This window comes from Hordeum vulgare, chromosome 2H (assembly GCF_904849725.1).
Source record: "Hordeum vulgare subsp. vulgare chromosome 2H, MorexV3_pseudomolecules_assembly, whole genome shotgun sequence".
Taxonomy (NCBI): domain Eukaryota; kingdom Viridiplantae; phylum Streptophyta; class Magnoliopsida; order Poales; family Poaceae; genus Hordeum; species Hordeum vulgare.
This window is the reverse complement of record NC_058519.1, coordinates 318,755,098-318,769,918: the sequence shown is the minus strand read 5'-3', so window position 1 is coordinate 318,769,918 and position 14,821 is coordinate 318,755,098. Positions and strand designations below refer to the sequence as shown.

The 14,821-nt window shown below is 51.3% G+C and overlaps 1 pseudogene; it reads right to left on the bottom strand.

Annotated features, from left to right (window-relative positions):
* Nucleotides 1-244: 244 nt before the first annotated feature.
* LOC123426830 lies at nucleotides 245-9,788 on the bottom strand (annotated as a pseudogene).
* Nucleotides 9,789-14,821: the final 5,033 nt, after the last annotated feature.

The following is a 14,821-nucleotide window of genomic DNA, read 5'->3' as shown; positions in this document are numbered from 1 at the left end:
CCGATCCGAATCTGGATCGGGGCTGAGCACTCTCGCCGCCGGCCCTCCTCACTGTTCCCTGCGCACCCAACCGCGCTAGACCCTCCCAGTTCCCCTCGCGCGCCGCCGCCCCACGTCCTCACGGCGCGTCGCGCCATCGAGCCAGCCCCGAGCGTGCCACCACACACCCCGTGTCGCCCCTCCGCCGCCAGGTCTGCCCATGGGCTCCAACCGCGCCTCCCTCACCCCCTGGTGGCGGCTCGCCTCACCCCGCGCTGGTGCCGCCCCGCGTCGCCCCGGTTGTGCTGCTCCTCGCCGGCCACCGCCGGCCACGGCAACTCGTCGCCTTCCCCGCTGCACCGCTCACCGCCGGCCGCTGCACCTCCTTCCTCGCCGGCCTCCCTCGTCCCCGACGGCTCCGCATCCTCACCTCAACACCGAAACCGACGTCCCCTCCCCAACAGACTTCATCGAGCCGCTGCTCGACTACAACGTGGGTGAGGAACACCCCCTTCTTCCTTCCCCAGTTCCGGTTTCGTTTCGACGCCCCGCACCGCAGCCTCCGGCGATCTCCATCGCGCCCCTTCGGGCCCTTCCTGTTGGTCCACCAGCAGTTGCCTCATGTAGTTTGAGAGAGAGAGAGGTTAGAACAAGTAGAATAAAAAAGAAAAGAAAATAAGCAAATTGAGAGATGTATGTATGTGTGCATAGTGTGATGAATGTATTTGTGTATAAATACATATGATTGTATTTCATGTATATGTTGATGTGTGTAAAAATGTGTATATGTGTATGCGTGTGTACGTAAAGTTTGATGTACACAGTGTGTGTGGGTGTTGTGTTGTGTGTGGCCGGTGGGCCACTTCCATGTGGGGCCAACCCCCCACTCCCACTGATAAGGAGGCCCCGCATAACCCTTTGTTGAAATAAAAGAATGAATAATAATAGTATAAAAATAATAATTAATAATTACTTCAATTAATTAATTAGTTAATTAGTTAATTAATGAATTTATTAGTAAATGTATGCTTAAGAGTAATTAGTAATCTGTTAATTAGATAATTGAATTATCCTATTAGAATATGACACGTGGGCCCCCCACTAAATTAATCTGATTATTTAATAATTAACCCTAATTAAAAATTGTGTCTATGACATGGGACCCATTGGTTAGTTTGACTAGTCAACTGCTGATGTTAGCATGACATCATGCTGATGTCATAGTAATATTTAATAATTAATTAAATATGTTTTTAACTCCTAAATATTAAGAAAACTTTAAAAATTAATATAAAATAAAATCTTAAGTGAGATCAAAGTATTTTCAACATGAAAGTTGATGAGCACAGCGAGACAAACCCGGATACACGGTCCATTCGTGTGTCACGCGTCCCTAGCATAGCAAACGTGGAACTTTTCCATCGTTTTCCATCTGTCCGGTAGTAGCCAGAGACCGGGAAATATCATGTGATATTTTCCCGACCCGTCTATGACGGATGTTACTGCGTTAGCTCATGCCTAGCTTGCATCTTGCCATGTCATGCTTAGTGTTGCACATGTTGCTATTATTTATTGTTTCTCCCCCTCTTCTTACCGGTAGACCCCGAGACTGACGCTGCTGTCGGGTACACGTACCCTCTTGATGACGAGCCCTTTGCCGCAGAGCAACAAGGCAAGCAAAACTCCCTTGATCATCCCTATATCGCCTATGTCTTTCTTCCTCATGCTTGCATTAGAATTTTGCTAATGTTGTATTTAGCTCCTATATGTGATGCATAGCCTAATTTTGATGAACTGCTACTTTCAGTACCGCACTTTAAACTGTTTAGTATAGGTGGAGCAATCATCCCCTGTGACCCCTTAGTCCAGTTGCCCCGCTTAATTGTCGAGTCTCGATCCCTGATCGACGAGCCAGACCCAACACATCACTTACACCCCCTTAGTTGTACGACGCTACAGAGCTACTATCGGGTACCGAGGGTGACACCTCGCGAAGTACTCATGATGATCCCTCTGTAGTGTAGCTAGTCGGTCGTGGTTATTGAGGGTGATTCCTCTTTCACCATTCCCGACGATGCCTCTATCGTGCAACCCCTCAAGTGTGGGACCCTCGAGGGTGATTCCTCTAGGTCCACCTTGACGGATACATCATTCGGAATCCAACGAGGGTGATACCTCAGATTCCCCCTGATGTTTCAACCACACAGTTACTTGACCATGTTACTGGGATCTTTGATGAATAGATGTTAGGCAGGTGGATTCTCGTGTGGATGTGTCGTTGACTTAATTAAAATGATAATGGATTTGGGTATTTGATCTGGGTTGGTCGGAGACCTTTTCGCACTAACCCGCTACGCGGGAAGAATTATGGGTACTCGACGTCGCTGTATCAGCCGAAGCTCTTTAGACGTCAGCAATGGAGCGGCGCGCGCACGAGTGGTCCTGAGATGCATCGCACTTGTGATTAAGGGGTGCTAGGACTGACATCAGCCGCCCTTGTATCGTGCAGGAGCACAGAGGGCAAGTGGGCCCACGACCCCTTTGTGCTTAGGATTTAGACCGGCGGGCTGGCCTCTCTGTTGAGTGTAGGTGGGGCTGTGATGTGTCGATATTCTGAGGTCGTGCATGACCCAGAAAAGTGTGTCCGACCAGAGTGTTATCGAGCGTGACGGGAAACTTGGTGCACCCGTGCAGGGATGAATATTAACTATTCGGATAGCCGTGTCCACGGTTACAAGACGACTTGGAGTTGTGCCCTAATCTTATACAACTACAACTGTTACTTAACTGGAATTGTTGCCGTGGGATTTCTTCCTCGCAGGGAGTCGAGGAAGGATCTTTGGACGTGACCTCATATTACTATTGCTGCATCAATATGACTATTATTTGTGTTACCCCTGTTCTACTCTCGTCTATTGCTGCGAGACCCTGAAGATGCTAGTCTTCGATAGGACTAGGCCTTCTCTCTATTCTTGCATTGTTGCAGTCAGTCCACACATAAACCCCTTCTTTGATACTGTTGCATATTTTATCATAGTTCTGATGTAAGTCTTGCGAGTACTTTGGATGAGTACTCACCGTTGCTTTGATCCCCCTTTGCCCCCTTGATCCGTTGCTGTGACCAGATGTTGGAGCCCAGGAGATGGAGTTTCCTGCCGACGCGTGTCACCCCGTTGGTGACTTCTATGTGGAGGCCGCTGAAGACGAGAAGTAGTTAGGAGGCTCCCAGGCAGGAGGCCTCGCCTCGTTCGATCGTGTTTCTTTTGTGCTAGACTTTTCTAAGGCACCCCATGTTATGTGTGTACTCACATATTGTTGCTTCCGCTAACTTGTGTGTTTTCAGAGCTTCTGTATTCTAGCCGTCAAGGCCCCTGGCTTGTAATATGAAGCTTGTTTTGTTTTATTTGTGTCTAGAGTTGTGTTGTGATATCTTCCCATGAGTCCTTGAGTTTGATTGTATGCATTTGCATGTGTGATTAGCGTACGATTAAATTGGGGGCGTCACAAGGAGGCAGCCTCAAACCCTCAAGGTTTGGCCGAAATTGGAGGTGGAGGGGTCCTACTCCAATCCTACTAGGAGTAGGATTCCTCCTCTCCACTTGGAAACCCTTTCCTCCTCTTCCACCTTTGGGTTTTTTTCCTTCTCAAACCTCATGGGCCTTAGTGGGGGCTTAGGCCAGGCCACTAGGGGCTGGATTGTCTCCTCCCACAACCCATGAGTCCCCTCGGGGCGTGACACCCCCCCCGATGGTCCCCGGTACCCTCCCGGCACTCCTGATACACTACCGAAGTACCCAAAACTTTTCCGGTGACCAAAACAGGACTTCCTATATATCAATCTTTACCTCCGGACCATTCCGGAGCTCCTCGTGACGTCTGGGATCTCATCCAGGACTCCGAACAACTTTCGGTTACCAACACACATAACTCAATAATACCGAAACATCATCGAACCTTAAGTGTGCACACCCTCGGGTTCAAGAACTATGTAGACATGACGTGAGACATTCCCGAGTCAATAACCAATAACATGACCTAGATGCCCAAATTGGCTCCTACATATTCTACGAAGATCTTTATCCGTTGAACCTCTATGTTAAGGATTCAGTTAATCCCATATGTTGTTCCCTTTGTCCTTCGGTATGTTACTTGCCCGAGATTCGATCGTCGGTATCTCCATACCTAGTTCAATCTCGTTACGGGCAAGTCTCTTTACTTGTTCCATAATACAAGATCCCGTAACCAACTGCTTAGTCACATTGCTTGCAAGGCTTATTGTGATGTTGTATTACCGATTGGGCCCCAAGATACCTCTCCGTCATACAGAGTGACAAATCGCAGTCTCGATTCACGCCAACCCAACAGACACCTTCAGATATACCTGTACAACACCTTTATAGTCACCCAGTTACATTGCGACGTTTTATACACACAAGGTATTCCTCCGATGTCCGGGATTTGCATGATCTCATGGTCATAGGAACAGATATATTGGCATGCAGAAAATAGTAGCAATAAACTCACACGACCATATGCTACGTTCATAGTTTGGGTCTTGTCCATCACATCATTCTCCTAATGATGTGATCCCGTTATCAAGTGACAACACTTGTCTATGGCCAGGAAACCTTGACCAACTTTGATCAACGAGCTAGGCAACTAGAGGCTTACTAGGGACAATGTGTTGTCTTTGTATCCACACATGTATCTGAGTTTCCATTCAATACAATTCTAGTACGGATAATAAATGATTATCATGAACAAGGAAATATAATAGTAAACAATTTATTATTGCCTCTAGGGCATATTTCCAATAGTCTCCCACTTGCACTAGAGTCAATAATCTAGTTCACATCAGTTATGTGATTGTAATGAATCTAACACCCATACAGTTCTGGGGTTCGATCATGTCTTGCTTGTGAGAGGGGTTTTTAGTCAACGCGTGTGAACCTTTCAGATCCATGTGTGCTTTACAAATCTCTATGTGATCCTATATATGCTGCTACCACGCACCATTCGGAACTATTCCAAATGAGTGCTCCACTATACGAATCCGGTTTACTTTTGAGAGTCATCTGGATTAGTGTCAAAGTTTGCATCGAGATAACCCTTTACGACGAACTCTTTTATCACCTCCATAATGGAGAAAAATTCCTTAGTCCACTAGTTATTAAGTATAACCTTTAACCATTGTCTAGTAATCCACTCTTGGATCACTTTCGTACCCCTTGATAAATTCATAGCAATGCACACATCAGGTGCGGAACACAACATATCATACCATAGAGCCTACGGCTAATGCATAGGGGACGAACTTTGTCCTTTCTCTTTATTCTGCCATGGTCGTGCTTTGAGTCTTACTCAAATTCACACCTTACAACACAGCTAAGAACTCCTTCTTTGCTGATCTATTTTGAACTCCTTCAAAAACTTGTCAAGGCATGCATTTCATTAGAAGTCCTATTAAGCATTTTTATCTATCTCTATAGATCTTGATGCTCAATGTTCATGTAGCTCTATCCAGGTTTTCCTTTGAAAAACTCCTTTCAAACAACCCTTTATGCTTTTCATAAATTCTACATTATTTCCTATCAACAATATGTCAATCACATATTCTAATGGGAAATTCTATAGTGCTCCCACTCACTTCTTTGGAAATACAAGTTTCTCACAAACCATGTATAAACCCAAAAACTTTGATCTTGTCATCAAAGCGTATATTCCAATTCCGAGATGCTTGCTCCAGTCCATAGAAGGATCGCTGGAGCTTGCATACTTGTTAGCATCCTTAGGATCGACAAAACCTTCTGGTTGTATCACATACAACCTTTCCTCGAGGAAACCGTCGAGGAAACAACGCTTTGTCATCCTATCTACAAGATTCCATAAATAATGCAGCAACTGCTAACATAATTCCAACAGACTTTTAGCATCGCTACGAGTGAGAAAGTCTCATCATAGTCAACTCTTTGAACTTGTCGGAAACATCTTTGCGATAAGTCAAACTTTCTTAATAGTGACTTTTCACCATCATCATCTGTCTTCCTTTTAAAGATCCATTTGTACTTAATAGTATTACAACCATCAAGTAGTTCTTCCAAAGTCTACACTTTGTTTTCATACATGGACCCTCTCTCGGATTTCATGGCCTCCATCCATTTGTCGGAATCCGGGCCCACCATCGCTTCTCCATAGTTCGTAGATTCATTGTTGTCCAACAACACAACCTCCAAGACAGGGTTACTGTACCACTCTGGAGCAGTACGTGACCTCGTCGACCTACTAGGTTTGTAGTAACTTGATCCGAAGCTTCATGATCACTATCATCAGCTTCCACTTCAATTGGTGTAGGTGCCACAGGAACAACTTCCTGCGCCCTGCTACACACTGTTTGAAGCAACGGTTCAATAACCTCATCAAGTTTCTACCATCCTGCCACTCAATTCTTTTGAGAGAAACTTTTTTCGAGAAAGGACCCGTTTCTAGAAATAAACTTTTTTGCTTACAGATCTGAGATAGGAGGTATTCCCAACTATTTTGGGTATCCTATGAAGATGCATTTATCCACTTTGGGATTGAGCTTATCAGGCTGAAACTTTTTCACATAAGCGTCGCAGACCCAAACTTTTAAGAAACGACAGCTTAAGTTTCTCCAAACCATAGTTCATACGGTGTCATCTCAACGGAATTACGTGGTGCCCTATTTAAAGTGAACGGGGTTGTCTCTAATGCCTAACCCAAAAACAATAGTGGTAGTCCGATAAGAGACATCATAGTATGCACCACATGCAATAGGGCGCGACTATGACGTTCGGACACACCGTCATACTATGGTGTTCCAGGTGGCATTAGCTGTGAAACAATTTCCACAATGTCTTAATTGTGTACCAAACTCGCAACTCAGATATTCATCTCTATGATTATATCGTAGACATTTTATCCTCTTGTCACGACGATCTTCCACTTCACTCTAAAATTACTTGAACCTTTCAATAATTTAGGCTTGTGTTTCATCAAGTAAATATACTAGTATCTACTCAAATCATTTGTGAAGTAAGAACATAACAATATCCACTGCGTGCCTCAACACTCATTGGACTGCACATATCAAAATGCATTACTTCCAACAAGTTACTTTCTTGTTCCATCTCACTGGAAAACGAGGCCTTGAGTCATCTTGCCCATGTGGTATGATTTGCACGTCTCAAGTGATTCAAAATCAAGTGAGTCCAAACGATCCATCTGCATGGAGTTTCTTCATGCGTTTATACCAATAGACATGGATCGCATTTCTCAAACTTTTCAAAAACAAGTGAGTCCAAATATCCATCAGCATGGAGCTTCTTCATGCGTTTTATACCAATATGACTCAAGTGGCAGTGCCACAAGTAAGTGGTACTATCATTACTACTGGCATCAAACATGTGTATCACTATGATCGACATTCAATAAACCATTCATTTTAGGTGCAAGGTCATTGAAGGTATTATTCAAATAAATAGAGTAACCATTATTCTCTTTAAATGAATAACCGTATTGCGATAAACACAATCTAATCATGTCTATGCTCAACGCAAACACCAAATAACAATTATTTAGGTTTAACACTAATCCCGATGGTAGAGGGAGCGTGCGATGGTGATCACATCAACCTTGGAAACACTTCCAGCACACATCGTCACCTCGCCTTCAGCTAGTCTCCATTTATTCCGTAGCTTTTATTTCGAGTTACTAACACTTAGCAAACGAACCGGTATCTAGTACCCTAGTGCTACTAGGTGTACTGGTAAAGTACACATCAATATCATGTATATCCAATATACTTTTGTCGACTTTACCAACCTTCTTGTCTACCAAGTATCTAGGGTAGATCCACTTCAGTGACCGTTCCCGTCATTATAGAAGCACTTACTCTCGGGTTTGGGTTCAACCTTGGGTTTCTTCACTAGAGCAGCAACTGGTTTGCCGTTTCATGAAGTATCCCTTCTTGCCCTTGCCCTTCTTGAAACTAGTGGTTTTACTAACCATCAACATTTGATGCTCCTACTTGATTTCTACTTTCGCGGTGTCAAACATCGTGAATAGCTCAAGGATCATCATATCTATCCCTGATATGTTATAGTTCATCACGAAGCTCTGTAGCTTGGTGGCGGTGATTTTGGAGAACTATGTCAATCACTATCTTATCTGGAAGATCAACTCCCACTCGATTCAAGCGATTGTAGCACCCAAATAATCTGAACACATGCTCAATGATTGAGCTTTTCTCCCTTACTTTGTAGACAAAGAATCTTGTCGGAGGTCTCATACCTCGCAAGAAGAGAACGAGCATGAAATCCCAATTTCATCCCTTGGAACATCTCGTATGTCCCGTGATGTTTGAAACGTCTTCAATGCCTCAATTCTAAGCCGTTTAAGCATATGCACTGAACTATCATGTAGTCATAAAAAACGTGTAGGTCAGATGTTCACAACATCTAGAGACGACGCTCGGGGTTTAGCATACCGAACGGTGCATTAAGGACATAAGCCTTCTGTGCAGCAATGAGGACAATCCTCAATTTACAAACCTAGTCCACATAACTGCTACTATCAACTTTCAACAAATTTTCTCTATGAACATATTAAAAACAGTAGAGCTACAATGCAAGCTAAAAGTTAATTTGCAAAGACCTTTTGACTATGTTCATGATTGTCGGATTTTGGGCTCCGCAAAACCCTAAAGATTCGAACTCAAGGGCGTGTACGAAGATATCTCGCGGGGACGCCTCACCTAACTTTCTACTCGCTGGGGATGGCAGAGAACTCACTCGATGGCGAGGAAGACACAGAACACAACAGTTTACCCAGGTTCGGGCCGCTGGGAAGCATAATACCCTACTCCTGCTTTGGTGGATTGCCTCTCGTGGAGGTTGGTGGACGAACTGGTACAATATTCTAGGGCCTGTGGAGGTTGGCTGGCCTTGGTGTGGTGCCAGTGGATGAGTGAATGAATCGCCCCCCTCTACGAAGTAACCTATCCTCTATATATAGCGGCGGCCCGGATCCTCTTCCCTTATTGTTTCAGTGGGAAGGGATCCCACAACGGCCAATTTCGAAGGGGGACAGGTGAACATGCTTCCCCTGTCCAAAAGGTGGTCTTCGCGTGCAAAGTGGCTGTCAGCGTAAGAGGGACGGGTCCAGGGTGACGTCCGTCCTGCCGGCGGGCGATGATGGCCTTGTTGCACCAGAATGGAAACCTTTGGAAGATGCCTTGGGAACCCGCGTACGTCCTTCCCTCCTTTGCGCAAAAGGGGAAACTGCGCCGTCCTGCAATCCGCTGCTCGCCTGTCCTTCCCCGCGCCATCCTCTACTCCTGAGGTCGGGTCTCACCTCAGAATATCCGCTGCTCTAGAGGGGTCGTGAGGAGGCCCCGTGCAAGTCTTGATGTTGTTCCTCCTCACGAGGTTTGGCCCCTTGTGAGGGCCTTGCCACGAGTGGTGTCGGGCCTGTTGATTTTTGGCTGATGAAGTGCGCCAACCCTGGGCCGCAGGCAGTTAGGTCTCGGTGCCCCCATTCCCAGAATGCTGCAGTAGCCCCCGGGCCCAAGGCGCGCTTGGGTTGGCTTCTCGGCAAAGCCTTGAGGGCGGCCTGAAGAATCGCGGGCCCCAAATGCTCGCGGGCTAGGGGGCACACGTGTCCAGCCGCCATGCGGCAACGCTCTCGCTCCTCGAGGCGTCCGGGGCGCACCGGACCACGATGGCACGATCTCCAAGAACTACGCCGGGCATCATTGTTACCATTGAATGGCATCGGCGCGACTTGCCCATGCCCAACGGCCCTCACGGACGTGACCGCTCGGTTGCCAGGTGAGGCGACGTGGGTGGCAATGCGCCCGCCGGCCCACCTTGCGGCCCCCGAGGGGCGTGCGACACTCACGCTCCCATGACGGTTGGTGGTCGCGGCTCGCCTATAAATCTGCCCCACCCGTGGCAAGGGGGAGGCACTGTGATCTTGAGCTTCCTCTTTGCTTCCTTTGCTCCACCGAGAAGAAACCTTTTTCTCCCCTTCGTTTCCTCGTCTTATATGGCGTCCCCAGGAGGCGATCCTGGCAGGGGAAAACACACGGCTCCGTCCGCACTCTCGTCCCCCCACGGGAGCAGTGGCGGAGGGCCCTCACGGTCGCCGCGCGTCCGCCGCCGCTGGGCTATGACCGATAAGTAAGTCCCTCACTTGCATCCCCTTTCCTTGTTGCACTGTCTATTGCTTGGTGGTTGATCTTCCCTTTTCTCTAGAGCGCCTGCAACCAAGAAGATCAAGCTCAGCGATCTTGAGGAGGAGGCGGAGGGGCTGCGGGCTCAGCTCGAGAGTGCTGAGGCCACCCTCGATACCGCCCGCCAGGGCAAAGCGGAGGCCAAGGCTGAGGTGGCGTCGATGCAGAGACAGGTATAGGAGGCAGCCGACGCCGTTCAGGCCGCCCAGGACGAGGTGGCGTATGCCCGGATGTTGGAGTCCCAGCGTGCCAAGCAATTCGCGAGCATCGCCGGCCAGGCGGCAGGCGCGACGCGCCGATTCATGGGGGATGCCCCGACGCCAAGGGTGAGCAGCGACGGGGGCTACCTCGCCTTCTTCCAGATGGTGGTGGAGACGCTGGAGGCGGGCGTCTCTCGCGTGGAGGAGGACAACGCGTCTGACGCGCGTGAGCTTCTGGGCTTTGCCTTGACGCTCGTCTTCTCCAACCTGTGCCGCCTCATCCCGCAGCTTGATCTCCAACACTTCGTCGAGACGGTGCCCGCTAAGTCCTGGCGTCTTCTCTGGGACAAAGTGCACCCGTGCGTGGACGCCCTGGTGGAGCGATACGTCTGGGTGCCCGCCTCCAGTGAGGAGGGGTGCTCCGACGCAGAACCTGCCGCTGCCAAGGGCTGTGTCGGTGACCTCTCCCCCTAGGTGTCCCCCGGCTTCTGTTTTCCTGCCCGTGTAATGTCGGACCATTAACTCTGCCCTGTCGGGCATCAGACTTTTGTATGTTACCTTCACCGTTCTTCCTTTTTCCTTCCGCTCTTGAATCGGTGGTCTGCTCGCTGGCAGTCATTGCAACTTGGCTCCCTCGCATAGGGCCCATCGAAGACCTGGCCGTCGCTCGGGGGCAACGACGGCCAGGGCCCTCAGGAGGTCCCATCCTCCCGAGGCATCGTTTGTGCCGCTGTATGCTTGGTCGATGGCCTTGTTCCTCACCGCAACTTAGTCCTTAGGCCCCGCATCCTTTCATTAGTACGCGTGTTTTCAATGTGCTCTTGGTCCGACGCGAAACCAGATGGCTCCCGTCTGAGATAGCGGGGTACTTAGCTTGTGGGTTTGCGCCGGTCCCTTCCGCAGCTCCTCCTGAGTAGCTCCTGCTTTGTCGGTGGGGCGGGATGGATACACTTTTGGCACTCTATGTCTGCGGGTCCCGGTCCCGCACATTTCTCTGCCGCCGTGAGGCGCAACCAGTTACCAAGGTTGTTCCTCATGAGGCAAAGCCCCGACGCCGTGGGTGCCATCATGGGCGACACCTAGGTGGCCGAGTGGTTTTGTGACCAGTAAGGCCCCTGAGGCATGTTGCTCAAGAGTCCCCCTTGACACTCAAGCCGCTCTACGTCGACAGGCCCCTGACCCACACATTTCCCCACCGCCGTTAGGTTCTAGGCACTTCGCGGAGCGGGGCCCCGCCGCCCCCGACACCGACCAGAGCTCCAGAAAGGCACCAGGGGTGGCGAGTGGCCTTATGACTGGTAAGGCTCCTAAGGCTTGATGCTTAGGATCCCCCTTTGACGTTCGAGCGATTCCCCATTCCGTCCCTTTGGTCATCGCCCCAGGGTGCCCTGAGGCCTCCCGAGACTCTTTGTGGTGGTATCGTGCTTGATTTGGACCCCTGAGCGGGGGTCGACCGCTGAAAACGTTCGCCCGTGGGACGAAAAGTCATTGCTTTCATGCTCCTTGGCGCCTAGGGGCGGTGCGGAGCATTCAGCTCCTCAGAAAATGTCATCCAGAAAAGGAGGCTTCAAAGCCGGCGAAATGAGAAAGCGCAAGAGAACCCCCCCCCCCCATTTTGTTTTTCAAACATCAACTCTGAAATCGGCAATTTTAAGTCTAGCACAGGATAATTCATGCTCCAGGAAGAAGGAAGAAAACGTCGCGTCCGACACGCTGTGGGCATAGTCATTGGCGGACTAAGTTGACTGCCTCCGCCTTCTCCCCATCGCGGAGCGTAGGGCTGCCACTAGGCGTGGGAGGGACCCCTCCGCGTCCTGGGGGCCCCCGGGTGTATACAACATCGGCTCGTTATTACATGAGAGTGTCACGATGGGGGTGTATCTGGGAGGTCGCGAGGATGCTTTGGCCTCGCGAGTGTCCCTACCCCCGAGGCATAGGCGTCTGATTCCTTTTGGGTCATTGGTGGACTGTGTTGATTGCCTCCGTCTTCTCCCTAGCGCAGAGCCTAGGGCTGCCACTAGGCGTGGGATGGACCCCTTCCGCGTCCTCGGGGGGGGGGGGGGGGCCTGGGCGTATACAGCCTCAGCTCGTTATTACGTCAGAGTGTCACGGGATGAAGTAGGTTTCGGAAGGATTGAAGGACAATGCAGAGGTGCCACGGGTTGATGCAGGCCCCGCGGGGGCTGTAGGGCGAACACGAGGGTGCTCCGGCTTCACGATGTTTCCTCCTTCTCCTGAGACTGGTTGGGGGCTTTTCTACTGCTCTGCGTCGGCAGGTCCCAGTCCTGCACATTTCCCTGCTGTCGTGAGGCGCCTCACAGGGCAAGGCCCTAACACCCCTGATACCGACCGAATGTGCGTGGACGGCACCAGAGTGGCCAAGTGGCTTTGTGACCGGTAAGGCTCCTCAGGCGCGATGCTCAGGAGCCCCCTTTGATGTTCGAGCGGCTCTACATCGCCAAGACCCGGTCCCGCACATTTCCCAACCGCCGTTGCTTGCGACCGAATGGACGAACGTAGCTACGGGGTCCGTGGAGGCATCAAGGGTGGCAGGTGGCCTTATGACCGGTAAGGCCCCTAAGGCTCGACGCTCAGGAGCCCCCTTTTGATGCTCAAGCGCCCCCCATTTCATCATGTTGATTGTCTCCCTGGGAGCCGCGGGGCCTCCCGAGGCCCCGCGATGGGGTGACGCGCACCAGCCGGAGCCCCCGAGCGGGGGGGGGGGGGGGGGGGGGGTGGGGGGTGGGGGTAGATCGCCCAAAGATGCAAGCAAGTTAAGATATCAGATCGCCGAATGGATGCAGGAGAAGTTATGGGAACATGCGTAAATGATGTGATGGGCAGAGGTGTGCCCTGAACACTTGAGGTTCATGCGGCCAACAGACACCCCTTAGAGCAGTGAACCAAAAAATTACCTCACATAGCTTCTTCGCTTCTAAGGGGCGCCTCATGAGGCCTGACCCTCGGCGCCCACACCAGCATCATAGTCGCCGCGGGTGACCCACGCCAATCGTGTTTTGTTGCTTTCTCCGACTCGTCCTCCTGAGGCCAGGGACCCGGTTCTTCACAGTTCCTCCGCGGGGGTGGCGGCTGGCGTCATTCCCCGCGACTTGGGGGCGCCTCCCTGCCCATGCCTCTTGGGCCCAGTGCTCCACCATTGGGAGCCCTAGGGTGCGGCTCAAGGCCCCCCCCCCCGAGCGTTCCTTACTCCTGAGGAGGACTGGCGCCCGGGGTGGACGCGTGAGGCTCTTCCTCAACGGGAGGGTCAGGTGGTGTCACATAACACGGTTCATAAGGCTCCACGTAGGTGTTCGATCGACCGCCAAAGCCGTCCAGCAGCGCGACGGCGGCGGTCCCTCTCTGCAGCTCGGGGAGGTCCCCCCGGTCGCGTTACTCGGAGTTATTCTTGCGATGGGCCTCCACGCGAAGTCACTTGTTTCTGTTGCCGCCGTTGGGTGGTCCCGCCATTGCCCGATGCAGATTCCCCCTTGGTACCCTAGCGTGTCTCCATTGTCATAATTCGCCCGTGCCGTCGCCTCTGCCGCCCGCTGCTGGCTGCACCTGAGGGAGCGCTCCTGCCTGGCCGCCCCGAGTTGTCGAGGGCCGACATGGTTTTGGTGATGCGCGCCACTGTGTGCATCAAACGTCCCGTCATTCTCTCCGCGCCCCTGGTGGTTGCCGGCATGCTGCGCCTCGAGGCCGGCCACTGGAATCTGGAGGAGGAGGGCAGCATGCGACACGTCTCTCTCTGCCGTGCCCAACGCCGGAGGGGCCTCGCCGCTTGCAGGCCCGGGGACCGACGCGAGGTGCGAGCCGCTCGCGCCTGGCGCTAGTGGCCCTAAAGAAGAGTGGGGTAGGATGGCCTTCTGGGCGATGGCAATCAACTCCGTGATGTGGTCCGCCCAGGCGTCGAATCCCCCTTGCGTCGACCGTTGGCAGAGCATCTCACTCGCCATCTGCAACGCGTCGTGCACGCCGAGGTCTCCCAAGTTGGTGCGACACGTCGTGGATGCCGGGGGCGCCGCCCAGCCCCCGTGTGCCTGGGTGGCGCGGGTGGTTGCGACGGTAGAGACGATGTTGACGATCTGGTACGAGCCACCTGGTACCACAACACTGGCACACGCGCTTCTGGCCGCTGTGGTATGAAGGTTGGAAGCCAGCTCGACAAGGCTCGAAGAATCTTGCTGGGTGCCCGTTATCGGAGCAGCGGGGCTTAGGGAAGACGAAGCTCGGAGAATACCTTGACATGCCCCCTACCTGGCGCGCCAAAAGTCGGATTTCGGGATCGGCAAAACCCTAAAGATTTGAACTCAAGGGCATGTACGAAGATCTCTCGCGGGCTCGCCTCACCTAACTCGCTATTCTCTGGGGATGGGAGAGAACTCACTCG